Genomic DNA, 16,238 nt, shown 5'->3' on the forward strand with positions numbered 1-16,238 from the left:
TTACTATATCAGATATTATATATAGGAGCCTATTTGGACACTTAAGACACACAAAATAAGATAAATTAACAAATTGTAAAGAAACATAAAACAAGTAAAAAATAAAAATTGTCCTGTTTGAAATGCTAAAATTAGATCTAGTGTAAAAGACAGTTTGTTTGTAGTTTAAGGAACATGTTGATTGTTAATGTGATTCTGTACACCTGTGTGAAGAGAGAACAGATTCAAGCATACGGAGCAAAAATGTGTGAAGAGAAAATATCCTTCAGCATTAGTTATATGCCAGATACAGACATGTGATCTAATGCAATACTCAGACATTTATAAGTGTCCTAACAATGTGGGACCACTGTATATGATAACGTGTGGTAGTAGGACTTCTAATAAATTAATATCTCATATGAGATATGTCACTTGCAGTCAGTGATGTTGCATTGTTGTCACTTACCTTTGTACTTCACCTCTTTGTACTTGCCGTCCTGGACACACACACACACACACACACACACACACAAAAAAAAAAAAAAAAAAAAATATATATATAAAACTAATAAACAAAAGTGCAACCTGAAAAAACATCTCTCTGCCTTAAACGTAATAAACACCAAAGGAATTATTAATAAGATCAGGCTTTCATAAAGTCTGAGGCATCTCTGATGGCTTACCGTTTGATGATACAATAGAAAACCTGTCTGAAGCCATTGACTCTCCACCCCTTTTTATAATGTTAGAGGTCCTCTAAATATGGTTGCAGGAATTTTCTGAAGCATGTTAGTGTCTCAGTTTGGTTAGGATGTCTGCTGGAGGCAGGGGCACATTTATTTTGTATAGGGTGTCATTCATGCCAGTAAGGAACAATATTCATTGTCATTATCATTTGACTCATTTACCCTTTAAATTAGTCTAAACTGCAATGTCTTCTGTTCAGCAAGTTTTTGTTAGGTAAGTTCAACACAAGTTCAGCACAAATGGTGCAAAGAAAAAAAAGTTTGTGCTCGCTGCAAAAATTAGTATTTTTGTCTTGTTTTCCAGAACAAATATCTAAAGATTCTTAAAATCAAGGTACATTTACTTGAGAGGCATGATAAAATGAGATTTTAAGTTTTGTTTTCTGAATGTATCAAAATTAAGTGAGTTTTTGCTTAAAATGAGGACAAAAAATATATATATCTTCCAAATGGGGCAAGAGAAAAGAAATCTTGTTTTCCCTTTAAATCAAGATTATATTTCTAACCCCATTTGCAGACATTTTTTCTTGTTTTAAGGAAAAACTAAAAATTTTGATAAATTTTTCAGAGTCAGTTTAAGTCAGTTTGCTTCTCAATGAAATGTATCTTGATCCAAGAAGGTTTAGATATCTGTACTGGAAAACCAGACAAAAATACTAAGCAAGAAAGTCATTTTTGTTGTCTTTTACCATTGCGCCTATGAACAAACCGCTAATGTGACTTCTTTGAATTAAAATGTCTGCTAAACTGAAAAAGAGAATGGGTTTTACATCAGTTAGCAGGTGTTTGCTCAAAAAGGAATGCATCTCATTGTTTGTATCAACTGATCTGTACCTTGCTCAAGGACAAACTAAGTCATTTCACACTGTCCATCATAGATGCTTTATATCCGCTCGAGCTCGAGCAGCTGAATCCGTAAGGGCAAGGTCAGTTTCCAGCTGGTGGGATCGCTTCACTCCGGCCTCATCGCTGACACGCCATTGTTCCTTTGCCTTCACACTTGAGGACAAAGATAACCTGTGAAATTCTTGCTGGGTGCTCCTAAATGATTGAGAAGAACAGCTTGCGTGATCTCTGCTACCAGCATCCATTTATGTACGTTTACAGCAGGTTGATGTCACTGCCACTGGTCGATGTATGCACATCATCTCCTCAATGTGAACTTGCTATTCATCATATCCTTTGACAGGAACGGTGTCTAATTTGTTCAGTTTGGCAGACAATTCTGAGCTTTTTTTATATCAGCAGCATCAGAATTACTAGAACATAGGGCATTCAAAGCCTTTTAGGCGTTCAGTTGTACTATGTTCAGATATGATGACCTACATGTTTAAGGGCTCTGCATAAAGTGCATCTTCAGTGAGATTTCACTATACAGTGACCAACACTGAACACCTTAATTGCTTAAATGGACAGTTCTAACAATTCTGTTATCACTTACCCTCATGTCATTTCAATCTGTATGCATTTCATCCTTCTGTGGAAAACGAAAGAATACATTTAGAAGAACAACATTGGATCCCATTGACTTTCATTGTATGGACAAAAACACTGAGATATTTTTAAAATGTGTTTAAAAAGAAAGTCATTGAAGTTTAAAATGTATGAGCCGTTAATGCTGGAATAATTATTCTTGGGTGAACAAGATATTGAATTTGAGGTACCAGGTACCTGTCACTTACTCTTTATTTTTTTCTGTGTTTTCTGCCTTTTATTTAGATAGTAAAGGAAAGGTCCGCAAGCCGGGTCTCAAACTCGGGACACCTGAAGCGTAACGGCGCTGCACGTTAGTGTGCTGCCCACGAGGCCATCGGTGCCAACGTCACTTTAATTTTTTAATGGCATTACTTTTTATATGCATTTTTTCCCCCTAAAACTACTGAACTCTGTTATCAGCTCTTTAATGATATGTATGCAACAGCTACGTGCACAGCACTCCATCAGCTTGCATTGTCTGCACTGAAACATATGGAGGTCTGTGGCAGACCGTCAGTCATCCTCTTACCACTGTCTTGTTTGTTCCACATTGTTTCCTTCCCATTGTCCTTGAGTACAAAGATAACCCTGTGAAATTCCTATTGAGCCTGATGAACAGATAAAGCGGATGCCGCGTTTGCAAAGGTCTCCAAGCGCATAAATAAACGTCAAGTGCTACATGTTGGCACCCTTGCAAGCCGTATACATACTACTTAAGTTACATGTCCAACTGAGGCAAAACGATGCCGGTCACAAGACAAGGGTTTATTATTAACCGTCATGCAGGATTGTATCAAGTTAAAAGTTGAATGACAGAAACAGAAGAAATAGTCATTGTTTGTTTTCTTGGCATAACCATTTGTTCGGTTTGCATAATGGAAAATTGGTTGCACGTTTTACTTTACAGTTGTGTTTCGCATGTACATACCATGTACTTTTTATAGTAATTACAATAACTTGGTACTAACTAGGTACTAACCCTGAAACTACCCTAAACCTTTCCCATGTAGTTAGCTTATATTACGCAGTACTTAAGTACACTGTACAGGTCATTGCACATACTGTAAAATAAAGTGCAACGAAAAATGAGTTCATTAAGCAAATGAACAAAGATCAATTCATATAATATACGATGTTCATCTGTTATTCTCATTATGCACCTGTTGCTGGATGCATGCAGGGGTCAACTGGCTCTTAAGACTATTTGTTAACCATAAGGATGAAAGGTCAAAGTTTAAGATGCTGATAGATATATTTTAAATCAACAGGGTCTTCTCACAGTCTTGTGAGATGTCAAGCCAGCAGTTATTATCTCCTGACTTATGGCAATATATCTTGATATATATCAAGCACATTCTGCTGTGGTTTAAGGTTGCAGGATGGTTGGTTCCTCTGTGAACCTTTGAGGGGCTCCTCCCTATATTCAGACTCCACCTCCAGTACTGTTCTTCAAATTCAGCACTAAGGTTTACCCACATACTCTTTTCTGTTTAGGCGTTCCGCGTTCAACCTGGCAAGCAGCGGCTCTTCATCAAGGATGCATTGTTTAATTTAGAAGTTTTAATTTGGAATTGTTGAATATATCTATTGTTTCATTTGTTTTGCAGGTCTCAAGTCTTGTGCACTCGAAAGAAAAGAGGACATTTGATGCAGGTGAGAGATTAAATAAAGAAATTCTGTAGTATTATCATTTCAAACTTTTTTTTCTTTTTATCATGACCATGTACTGTAGATGCTTTGAGCTTTATCTAACGATGATTTTTCCTGCTCTTTCAATGTGGAGGACATTTAGAGAACAAACATTGATCTGTCAGAGCGTGCACACAGGGAAAGACACCATGACTCTGCAACGATCTACCAAAGAAAGTCTTGGGTTTCATTCATGCTTGAAAGAATGAATAATGTGGTAGGTGTTTTTTCCTCTTAGCAGAAAGTGTAGCAAATGTTAAACTGTATTCTATAAGACAATATACATAAGTAGCATTTGTCATAAATTATGCAAGTAACTTTTCTAATCAAAATTAAATGCATGACATTAAACGTTTAAAAGTTCTACCAACATGATGTGTTGGAAATTAACTTCAGTAAATTCATCATATGCGTTGAATTGGTAAAGTAGTGCAAATTTCATGCACTGCAAACATTCAGTTTCTTAATTGCTAAATTTTTCAATTTGAATTTCAGGAAAAAATAAGATAAAAAAAGTGTATATAAATTATATTTCTATTTATATAATGTTATTTAGATGTCCAATTGTTCAGATTTACTTTGATTTATGGATCTCTGTGCACATTTACACTCACCACTGTTGGTTGCTAGCATTTCTACACTACTGCAGTATTTAACATGCTCCAGGAGCTGAATTTATCTGTCTATATTCCCATTGGTAATCACTACCGCACCGTCATTGTATTTTTCCATAAAGTTGAACTTAAATAGAGTTGACCACCAATAATCCCTGGTACTTATGTCGCATTAAATTGCATATTCCCATTGAAAATGCATCAGGTCAGTGGAAAAAATTAGGAAAGATAAACTCATTTAAATCTAAATTAATTTGGAATAATTCAGCAAATGAATGGCTAATGCAAAATCAATAAATGTAAATCTATACACACATGTATGTGGTTTACTAGGAAACCTGTATGTTCCTGTACATTCCTATGAATAGGAAAGTGCCTGCCAAATATCAATAACATTTTAAATCACTGTTTTCAAATATGACAGACCACAAGAAAAGCACACTTTATTCTAAAGAACTACAGGTTATGAAGTCAAGAAGCATGGAGTCAAACCAAACACGACTTTCACTCTTCATCGTGCCCTTTCTGTGAGAAAAAGAGAGAAGACAAAGAAAAATGTTTGGAAGATATATTTGTTTTAGTTTTTGCAATAACTCAAATCTTAAGACTCACTTTGAATCTACACTCAAGGAGACACATGAAAGAGCAACATGCTTTAGGTCTGAAGGGTAAACACTTTAGAAACTTTTACAAAACGGTCTCTTTCATTGAATGGTGAAAGGGCTAAACATTGTCCATTGCTTCACTGAGCCTTCTTACACTTCAGGATAGTAAAGACACCAAATACTGCATAAAACTAAGATAACTTACCTTAGATCCTGTGTCACGGCTCTTGGCTCTCAGCTTGGCAATATCAGCCCTCTCCTCTGCCTCATCCAGCTCATGCTGCAGCTTACGGAACTTGCCCAGAATAGAATTGGCCTGTTCCTCCTAATTAAAAACAAAAGGTTGTTGGCAAAAATAATACACAAAACAATACGTACGTGTATATATATATATATATATATATATATATATATATATATATATAGTGCCTTGTGAAAGTATTCATACCTCTTTATTTTTTTTTACATTTTATGTTGCTGCCTTATGTTAAACTGCTTTAAATTATTTGTTTTTCCACATCAATCTACACTCCATACATCATATTGACAAAGCAAAAACACAATTGTCACAACTTCGTAAATGTATTAAAAATAAAACTGAAATAAGTACATTGCATAAGTATCCATACCCTTAACTAAATATTTAGCTGAAGTACCTTTACAGCCTCAAGTCTTTTTTGTTTGATGCGACAAGCTTTGCTCGTCAACATTTGGCAATTATCTGCCATTTGTCTCCTCACCTCTTCACCTTTCAAGCTCTTTCAGGTTGGATGGGGGCAGATGCACATTTTCAGGTTTCTCCAGGAATATTTGATTGGGTTCAAGTCCAGGCTGTGGCTGGGCCGGGACATTCATAGAGTTGTGTTTAAGCCATTCTTTCTGTGTGCTTATGGTCACTATCCTGTTTGAAGGTAAACCTTCTGCCCAGTCTGAGGTTCTGAATGCTCTGGACTGGGTTTTCATTAACTCTGGGGTCGATGGTCTCGCCGACGAGACAAGCTCATTTTTTTTCTTATCAGTGCAAAAGACACTAAAAATACTCTGTTGATTTTGGTCACACAAATAAGTGTTATACATCAATCGAAACTGTTAAGTGTCTACTTTTGTTTGTGTACACTCACAATTACAACAAAACTTTGTCGTTTTGGGGAGAAAAAAAATTGGGTGCGCTCTTTGTCTTCTCTGTCTCCGCGAACTGCTATTTGAAACACGTCACTAAAATGAACTGTAAGTCAGCGAAAACACAACACAGAGACATGGGAGTTATATCTATAGAAAGCTTGAAGTGTCTACTTTTAAATGAAGTAAGTATTATCGAAAACAAATATTTTGTGATGAAGTAATCCGTATTAAACCAACACGATGTTCAGTCTTTCCCGTATAACTCATTATCTCTAATGCGATCCCACCTCTTGCGGCTCGCGCCGTTCATATGTAAATATCCACGTGAGCCGCGTGCACATGGAGACGCCCAACATAAACAAAGAGTGAGGAGGTCATTCATCACGGCTACTGTTCGTTTCTGCAAGAAGACGAGCTGAGTAAAGGCTGGATTTCCCTCAAAATAAGAGTCAATAATGTTTCTTTTTTGCATTAGTTTTATATATATATATATATATATATATATATATCGGTGTATTTGCATAAAATTTAATGATGTGATGCATAGATTTAAAAAAGTGTGCATTAGGCACAAGTTGGCATTTCTATTACGATGCATCATTTCTAACATCTTTACATCGGTAAAAAAAATAATTGTGTATAATTATTTGTAGATGTGCTATACTTTTATTTAGAGAGTTCTCTCATCACCACTGCTGCTACGTGAATATGACCTATCACAACACCACGGAGACCGAGGTGTGTCCTGAAAGTCACATATAGATTAACATGGCAGAGGTAGAGCTGCATCTTCCACCAAATAATTACAATGAACCAAAGAAATAAAAGCAAACTATCTATACCATATTGAATTGCATAGCATCTTTTTTTCCATTGCATCGTATGGCATTGAATTGCATTGTGTTGAAACGAAATCAGATCACACTGCGTCATAATAGGGGTGAATCGCTTCACATCGGTAGCTGCTTCATATGTATTTTTAATCTGTTGTATCATTGGCTATGCATCCAGATACGTGTTGATTCAGCCTCAGTTATGGAGATGCACATCCCTAATATATACTATATTACTGTATACAAATTAAGATAATTATCATGAGCATGTCCACCATATACTTAATATTTCTAATCAGCTCTTGCTCTATTAGTAAACAAGATTCAAAATTAAAATATTGCATAGAAAAAGTGACGACCATTATAAAAGCCTTCCTTACCAGACAAAATCGAAGAAAGTCCAAGTCCTTGCAATGAAAAATAAACATCATTAATAAAGAGTCATCCTCTTCTATTGTTCAGTCCTCATGAACAGTTTAGTCTAAATTATCTGTGCTGCTGTAAAGCAATCAAAATTGTATTTTATACAAACCATCTTACCTTTAGGTGGTACAATGATGTGAACTTGCAACACTGCTGTAACGTATCTCTTTATATAGAGGCACAATGACTGTGACGTTGACTCTGTATTTGGTCTGGGTCACTTGTGGGGAAGTCGTGGCCTAATGGTTAGAGAGTTGGACTTGTAATCCAAAGGTTGCGGGTTCGAGTCTCGGGCCGGCAGGGATTGTAGGTGGAGGGAGTGAATGTCCAGCGCTCTCTCCACCCTCAATACCACGACTGAGGTGCCCTTGAGCAAGGCACCGAACCCCCAACTGCTCCCCGGGCGCCGCACTGCTCCGGGTGTGTGTTCACGGTGTGTGTGTGTTCACTGCTGTGTGTGTGTTCACTGCTGTGTGTGTGATGGGTTAAATGCAGAGCACGAATTCCGAGTATGGGTCACCATACTTGGCAGTATGTCACTTCACTTCACTTGTGTGTGTGGCTCTTTCTGGGTGCCTGAAAAAAATCTTTGTGTGTGTCACAGTAGTTTAGCATGTGTCAAGTCAAGTCACTTTTATTTATATAGCGCTTTTAACAATACAGATTGTGTCTAAGCACTGAACAGTATCAAATTTGAGAATAGAGTGTCAGTAATGTATAATAATAAGATTAAACACTCAATTTTCAGTAAAAGGCATTTCTTTATTGAATTCAGAGATGTCATTTTCTAGCTCAGTTTAGTTAAACAGTATCTGTGAAATCAAATTGATGATAATCACTAGAAAAGTGTCCCCAACTGAGCAAGCCAGAGGCGACAGCGGCAAGGAACCAAAACTCCCTCTGTGACAGAATGGAGAAAAAACCTTGGGAGAAACCAGGCTCAGTCGGGGGGCCAGGTCTCCTCTGGCCAGGATTTTAATGTTTAAATATTGATTTAATAAAAATTTTAAATGTATTATATTTCTATTTTTATATTGTTGCAATTTCTAACAATAATAGTATTATGTAGGTATTTTATTTTAGTTAATTTGTTTTATTTTGAGTTTTATTGTATTTTTAGTCGAGGTCTTCACTGGGGATATGTTCCCGGGGCTCATCCAGGTGTCCGGCCTCCGCCGACGATCAAGAGTATGTCTGCCTCCCGAACAGTGTTGGGTAGATTGTTCCAGAGTTTGGGTGCTAGAAAGTGTGTGAAAGATCAGAAAGGATCTAAATCACAATGGTGCTAAATTTGTCCCATATGTGTTATTTATTCCATTTAATTTTTTTGTTATTTAATTTATATTTTTTGTTTGGTTTTATTTTGTTTTTGTAAGATTTCAAACAATATATATATATATATATTGTATATATAAATGTGTGTTTGTGTGGCGGTAGTTGAAAGATCAGAAAGGATCTTAATCACAATGGTGCTATTTTTGTCCCATATGTGTTATTTCAAATTTCATATATATATATATATATATATATATATATATATATATATATATGTATATATATGTGTGTGAGTCAGTACACAGCATGTTTATGTTGATTTTATGTAGTTAAAAATTACATGTACCATGTTTTACAAAAGTTCAGACTGAAAGTACATGAAAATGTCAAATGGTGTAACCGCCAAAGAATGAGAAATGTGAAATATTTTATCTAGATGGCATGTAAGCTTTCTCGTAGAAATAAATACTTCATTTTAAAATATCACACAAAAATAGATTTTATTAGAGTCATCTCTAAATGTAAATTTTAATGTGTGTTTGCAATATTTGGCAGGACATATGCTGAAAACACTTTTCTAAATTCTTTTCTAAATAATCTTTGACAAATGATGTACAAAATGTTAAAAACCATATTATTGTACTAAACTAGATGATTACATTTTATTCCACATGAATTGTCCTGTATATAATTATATTTTTATTAAAAATACTGGTTACGCCAATTGACACAAACCAGTTGCACCACCTGACCATGTTGCTTCTACAGCCAAAGGGCATTGTTTGTTGAAGAAATTGACACTGAAAATCAAGCAGGACTGTCAACAAGTTCAGCTGAAGTGTTTTTTTTTTCTTACAATGCTAAAAAAAATCTGGCAACACGAAATTATCAGTGATGAACAGTGACCTCAAGTCTTGTATTGTAATTACAGTCAAGAAACAATATTTGACAAGAAATCATCATAGTGATGAACAGTGAACTCATGTCTCATATTGTAATTTTAATTTTCATATTGTAATTTCATATTGTATTGTGGCATTTATTGGGGAAAAGGGACTCTTACAGTATCTCACAGAAGTGAGTACACCCCTCACATTTTTGTAAATATTTTATTATATATTTTCATGTGAAAGCACTGAAGAAATGGCACTTTGCTACAATGTAAAGTAGCGAGTGTACAGCTTGTATAACAGTGTAAATTAATGTCTAAACCGCTGGCCACAAAAGTGAGTACACCCCTAAGTGAAAATGTCCAAATTGGGCCCAATTAGCCATTTTCCCGCCCCGGTGTCATGTGACTCGTTAGTGTTACAAGGTCTCAGGTCTGAATGGGGAGCAGGTGTGTTAAATTTGGTGTTATCGCTCTCACTCTCTCATAGTGGTCACTGGAAGTTCAACATGGTATCTCATGCCAAAGAACTCTCTGAGGATCTGAAAAAAGAATTGTTGCTCTACATAAAGATGGCGTAGGCTATAAGAAGATTGCCAAGACACTGAAACTGAGCTGCAGCACGGTGGCCAAGACCATACAGTGGTTTAACAGGACAGGTTCCACTCACTGGTCTGGTCGACAAAAGAAGTTGAGTGCATGTGCTCAGCTTCATATCAAGAGGGTTGTGTTTGGGAAATAGACATATGAGAGCTGCCAACATTGCTGCAGAGGTTGAAGGGGTGGGGGGTCAGCCTGTCAGAGCTCAGACCATATGCCGCACACTGCGACAAATTGGTCTGCATGGCTGTCGTCCTAGAAGGAAGTCTCTTCTAAAGATGATACACAAGAAAGCCCGCAAACTGTTTGCTGAAGACAAGCAGACTAAGGACATGGATTACTGGAACCATGTCCTGTGGTCTGATGAGATCAAGATAAACTTATTTGGTTCAGATGGTGTCAAGCGTGTGTGGCGGCAACCAGGTGAGGAGTACACAAGTGTGTCTTCCCTACAGTCAAGCATGTTGGTGGGAGTGTCATGGTCTGGGGCTGCATGAGTGCTGCCGGCACTGGGGAGCTACAGTTCATTGAGGGAACCATGAATGCCAACATGTACTGTGACATACTGAAGCAGAGACTGGGCCACAGGGCAGTATTCTAACATGATAATGACCCCAAACACCTCCAAGACGACCACTGCCTTGCTAAAGAAGCTGAGGGTAAAGGTGATGGACTGGCCAAGCATGTCTCCAGACCTAAAGCCTATTGAGCATCTGTGGGGCATCCTCAAACAGAAGGTGGAGGAGCGCAAGGTCTCTAACATCCACCAGCTCCGTGATGTCGTCATGGAGGAGTGGAAGAGGACTCCAGTGGCAACCTGTGAAGCTCTGGTGAACTCCATGTCCAAGAGGCTTAAGGCAGTGCTGGAAAATAATGGTGGCCACACAAAATATTGACACTTTGGGCCCAGTTTGGACATTTTCACAGGGGTGTACTCACTTTTGTGGCCGGCGGTTTAGACATTAATGGCTGTGTTGAGTTATTTTGAGGGGACAAGCAGTTATACAAGCTGTACACTCACTACTTTACATTGTAGCAAAGTGTCATTTCTTCAGTGTTGTCACATGAAAAGATATAATAAAATATTTACAAAAATGTGAGGAGAGTACTCACTTCTGTGAGAAATTGTAATCTTTGGTTAACATCATCACAGAATTTGTTCAAATGTACTCACCAACTTTCTTCTGATACATTATTAAATCATTTATGTATATTACATTATATTATATGATACTATAGATTGCTTAAAGGGATAGTTCACCCAGAAATTTAAATTTCTCCATGATCCCCCTTCCCCACATATAAGCCATCCTAGGTGTACAATATATGACTTTCTTCTTTCAAATGAATACAATTGGAGTGACATTAAAAGTGAATGGGTGATATTCAATAGTCCAATCAACTGCATCCATCCATCATAAAAAAGTGCTCCAGACAGCTCCAGGTGGTTAATAAAGGCCTGAAACGAATCAGTGTGGTTTTGAAGAAAAATATCCATATTTAAAACTTTATAAACCTTAATAGCTTCTGCTATCTATCGTACTTGCGTTCACGAGAGAGTGGCATTCCAGCGGATGATGTAGGACTTAGCATAAGCACTAGTGAGAATATGCTAGTCTCACGAGAACCAAGTTTTATTTACAGCAAGGGAAAATCAATCTCCTCTTGGCTTATATTGAAATCCTTCGACATTTTTCTTTACAAATCCTCATTTTGTACTTCTAATTCGTGACCAGTGCTTTTGTAAGGGTATTACATATAATATTAATACGTAATTTAAAGAAATAGTTTAATTTAGCTCAAAGGGAATAATTTATGATTTTATAGGGATTTGAACAGAATCAGTGTTACGGCGATTCACTGAACGAGCCGTATGACAAATTCTGCACTGGATATTTAAATCCCAAATATAGTGAAAACACTATTAAATAGCACAGTAACGAAATCGACAGATTAAGGCATTAATTTGTGAGCAGAAAACACAAGATACTTCTCTTTTCAATGTAAATAAGATTTTATTTATATAAACCTAAAACATAAACTAATCTAACACATGAACACAAGCATTCACACGTTGCAGAAAGAGAGAAAGTGAGGAAAGGATGAGTTTAAGAGAATGGAAATGTGAAATCCCAAGTTTACAGCAATATGTGCTATTGCATAGACCTGAACAACCATCAATCACTTATATAACCCTCGCTTTGAGTTTCTCAATGAGGCTAAAATTTATATTAAATACACCAATTAGAACCTGTTAGAACCTGGAGGTGTGTTGCTTGCTTTGCCTGTGTAACGGGGTTGTGTCCTCGTTGCAGACAGGGGGTTCCCCGAAGTGTCTGATTGGCTGGAAGTTCAGTAGTCTTTGAAGCGTTGGGCGTTGGCTGAACATGCGAGTTGGGTCTGCTGGAAGTTTAAAGCCAGTGCAGTCGAAGCTGGACTTTGTATCAAACTTACATTAACACACGAAACTCCACGGAAAGAAAAGAAACTAAAGTAAAAGAATAAAATTAAAAGGATGTGACGAGACTATGTTGCTTTCCTTCTCATTATGGCACGTGGGCTAGAGCACGCTCAAAGAGCAGCACGCGGTGAGAGGGACGAGAGATAGAGAGAACAAAAGAGCACAAAAAAAAGTAAGAAAGAAGGAGGGACAACAGTTTTAAACTCGCTTCTGGACACATCCCATCTGGATGTCTTGACCAATTAGATACTGTCCTTGCTTGGGGTGTTGGTCTGTTTCTCCACCAAATCATAAATCAACTTGTTATCTGTTCAGTCAGAGGTCCAAACTTTACAAACTCTTGCAAAGTAAACCTTTTTGAACATGATTTCATAATAAGACTATGATGCATTTGACAAAGAATTGATTGGAAGGAACATTCACAGCATGAATTTTCAAGCTCATACATACTAAATATGCAATATTTATCTTTAAGGCTCGAGCTATTCAATAATGATTAAAAAGACATACATATTATTTGATTAAAACATGATATGTGGGTACAACATAAAAATGTCATTTTAGGATGATTTTATGTGCATATGGAGAAGAAAGTCTTTGTGCAGTTCTAAGGAGAACGAAGGCGTTCTTTAGACAAAGGAATGTTGGTTTACACAGGTTTACATGTGAACATCAGTCTTGATTACTTGCAACAAATTTGACAGTCTCCTTCTTGAATTGGAATTATCAATAAGTGTTCGTTTGTCTCAGTGTTGCAAGCTGTTTGGTGACAGAGGCTTGCTAAGTTAGGATTGCTTCAGTAAATTGGAGCTAGGAATCCGGACAGATTTATGATATCCTGTTTCTTGGAGCCTCTCTTTCTGGAATCTCAGCTTCTCATGTTTCAATGTTCTGATGCATCTTAAAATTGTCTGATTCAGTCTCTGATATCCTACACTTTGTTTTGCTCTCTCCTACGATTCCATGTTCCGTCACTTCTCACCAGAGCTTATGCTACGCCTACGTCATCCGCTGGAACCCCACTCTTGTGAACGTGTGTACGGTAGTTAGCAGAAGTTAGAAATTACGGTTTACAAAGTTTTAAATATGGATATTTTCTTACAAAAGCACATTGATTCGCTTCATGGGGCCTTTATGAACCCCTGGAGCCATCTGGAGCACTTTTTTATGATGGATAAGTGCAGTTTATTGGACTTCTATTGGACTATTGAATATCACCCATTCACTGCCATTATAATGCTTGGAAGAGCCAGGACTTTTTTTAGTATAATGCTGGTTGTATTCGTCTGAAAGAAGAAAGTCATATGCACCTTGGATGGCTTGAAGGTGAGTAAATCAGGTGGTAATTTTCATTCTTGGGTGAACTGTCCCTTTAAAATGTTAAGTGAATGGAATAGAAATATGCGTTAAAGCTAGCCCAAACATGTGCAACATAATTATTTTATCCTAGACTTACAGAGCTTTAATAATAAAGTTGTAGATAAAGGACCAATTTCTCAAAAAATATAACATTTAACGCTTGAAAATTGTTTGAAATAGTAGGTTAGTTTATATTACATCTTTAATCAGCATCATAAACTAGTGATATTTGACTAAATTGGCCAATAACAGAAAGGCTTGTAATAGGAGTCAGATGGTGTAACCGGTTACACCACTTGACATTTCAATTTAAAATTAAATTTGACATGCATTATCATGGACACCAATGGAACTACATGGCCTTGGTGGGAATATGTCAAATTTAATTTTTAAAGTTAATACTCATTTTCATAATAATGATGAATTATCAATGTATTTCTGAAGTCATACCATTTGACATGTATACCTAACCATACCCTAAAAATGTCAAATTATCTCACATTTTAAAGAGAGTTACGAACCTTTGCATGCAGCAGTTGGTATCACCAGAGGTCCTTCTCTGTGACGTAATTTCCTGTCACATGATCTTCTTGCAAAATATTAATAAAATGGATCCTTGAATGGTGGTTACACCACCTTGACACTCAAGGAGTTTGTCTTGACTCCCCTAATTCCCCAAATTAATTATAATATTCAGAACAATGGTGCTCCATGTACTTGTATTTACTATTAAATAGTACTAATGTACGGTTATACCAAACTAGCTGATCTGGTGTTTTATTGAGAATGTCACCTTTTTTAAACAAGATACATTTTTTTTTTTTAAGGTTACACCACATTGATGTTTTTGCAATAATCCCCCAAATATTCTTTCAAAATTAATTAAAACCAGAAATTTTAGACTTGGTCCACAAAAAAGAGAATGTATGCAATTAATTTGCATATTTATTTAGAAATTTTAACCCTTTTAAATTTAATTAAACCATATGGAGACAAAAAATGTGCGTCATGTCATTGACCCATATACACATATATTTATATATATATAATATGAAATCTAACAAAAAACTAAATAAACCAAAAAAAATTGTAATTATATAACAAAAAAAATTGGTATGTAGCAAAAAAATAACAAAATATCAAAATTTACACTTACACAACATTACAGTTGTGGACACTTTTGTATAATGCATCAGTTAAACCTGCTTCACAACATCTTTTTTTAAATCAAATCATAATCATACAAAGCCTATTAAATTCCACCAACAACTGTCTGCTATGCAGACGATGTTTTGTCTCACATTATGGACAGTGCAAATATTTCTTGTCACGTACACATGATATGCTTCAGCTGCGCTAGTATGCTTTTCTAGAACTGTGTGTCGTTTTCTGTCTTCAAAGAGAGAAAGGCATGCACTGGGAATTTCACAGGTTTATCTTTGTGCTCAAGGATAAAGACAAGGTAACAATGCCTCACAAGCAAGATGGCTGTCACAGAACAGTAAAATTGTCAGTAGACAGCTGTGACGGCAACAATGGATATTTGCGACCTTTTGTTCTCGCCTAATGCAGAGACAGCTGCGACTCTCTTGCTTGCTCTTGTCTGTAGCTATGACCGTTCTTGACCGCCCAATGATAAATCCATCACTTGTTCACAAGTTCATGTGCAGCATTCAATTGAACAACAGCTTCATTCATGTTCATCCAGCTCTTCCAGCTTTAGAAATATTACCAAAATAAATACATTAAATGATTATGTAAGAGACAAAATGCAATTTGTATGTTTAAAGAAGTGTATATATTCCAAATACATTACAGCAGTCCTGCAGGTACTGTAACATGGAGGTGATTGTCATTTTAGTAGAAAGAGCATGATGTGCAGGTCAAACTAACTGTCTTAGCCCCAGATCTGTTGCTAAATAGCGATAATGTACAGCATTGATTTGTAGGGGAGCCGCGTGAGCCATCACTCAACCTTTTGTGAGGTTTCGGGCCTGCCTTGACCTCTCGTCTCTCAGTTATTCTGCGCCCTCTCAACAAGAACCTTACTTAGTCTTAACACTTGGGCAATCTATTCTAGGCCCCTCATCCTCCACAGCGCCTCATTCTCAGCTGTCTGCTCACCCTGGTTTATCAGCACTCAAGAGTAAGAATGGAAGAAACA

This window comes from Barbus barbus, assembly GCF_936440315.1.
Source record: "Barbus barbus genome assembly, chromosome: 46".
Classification (NCBI taxonomy): Eukaryota; Metazoa; Chordata; class Actinopteri; order Cypriniformes; family Cyprinidae; genus Barbus; species Barbus barbus.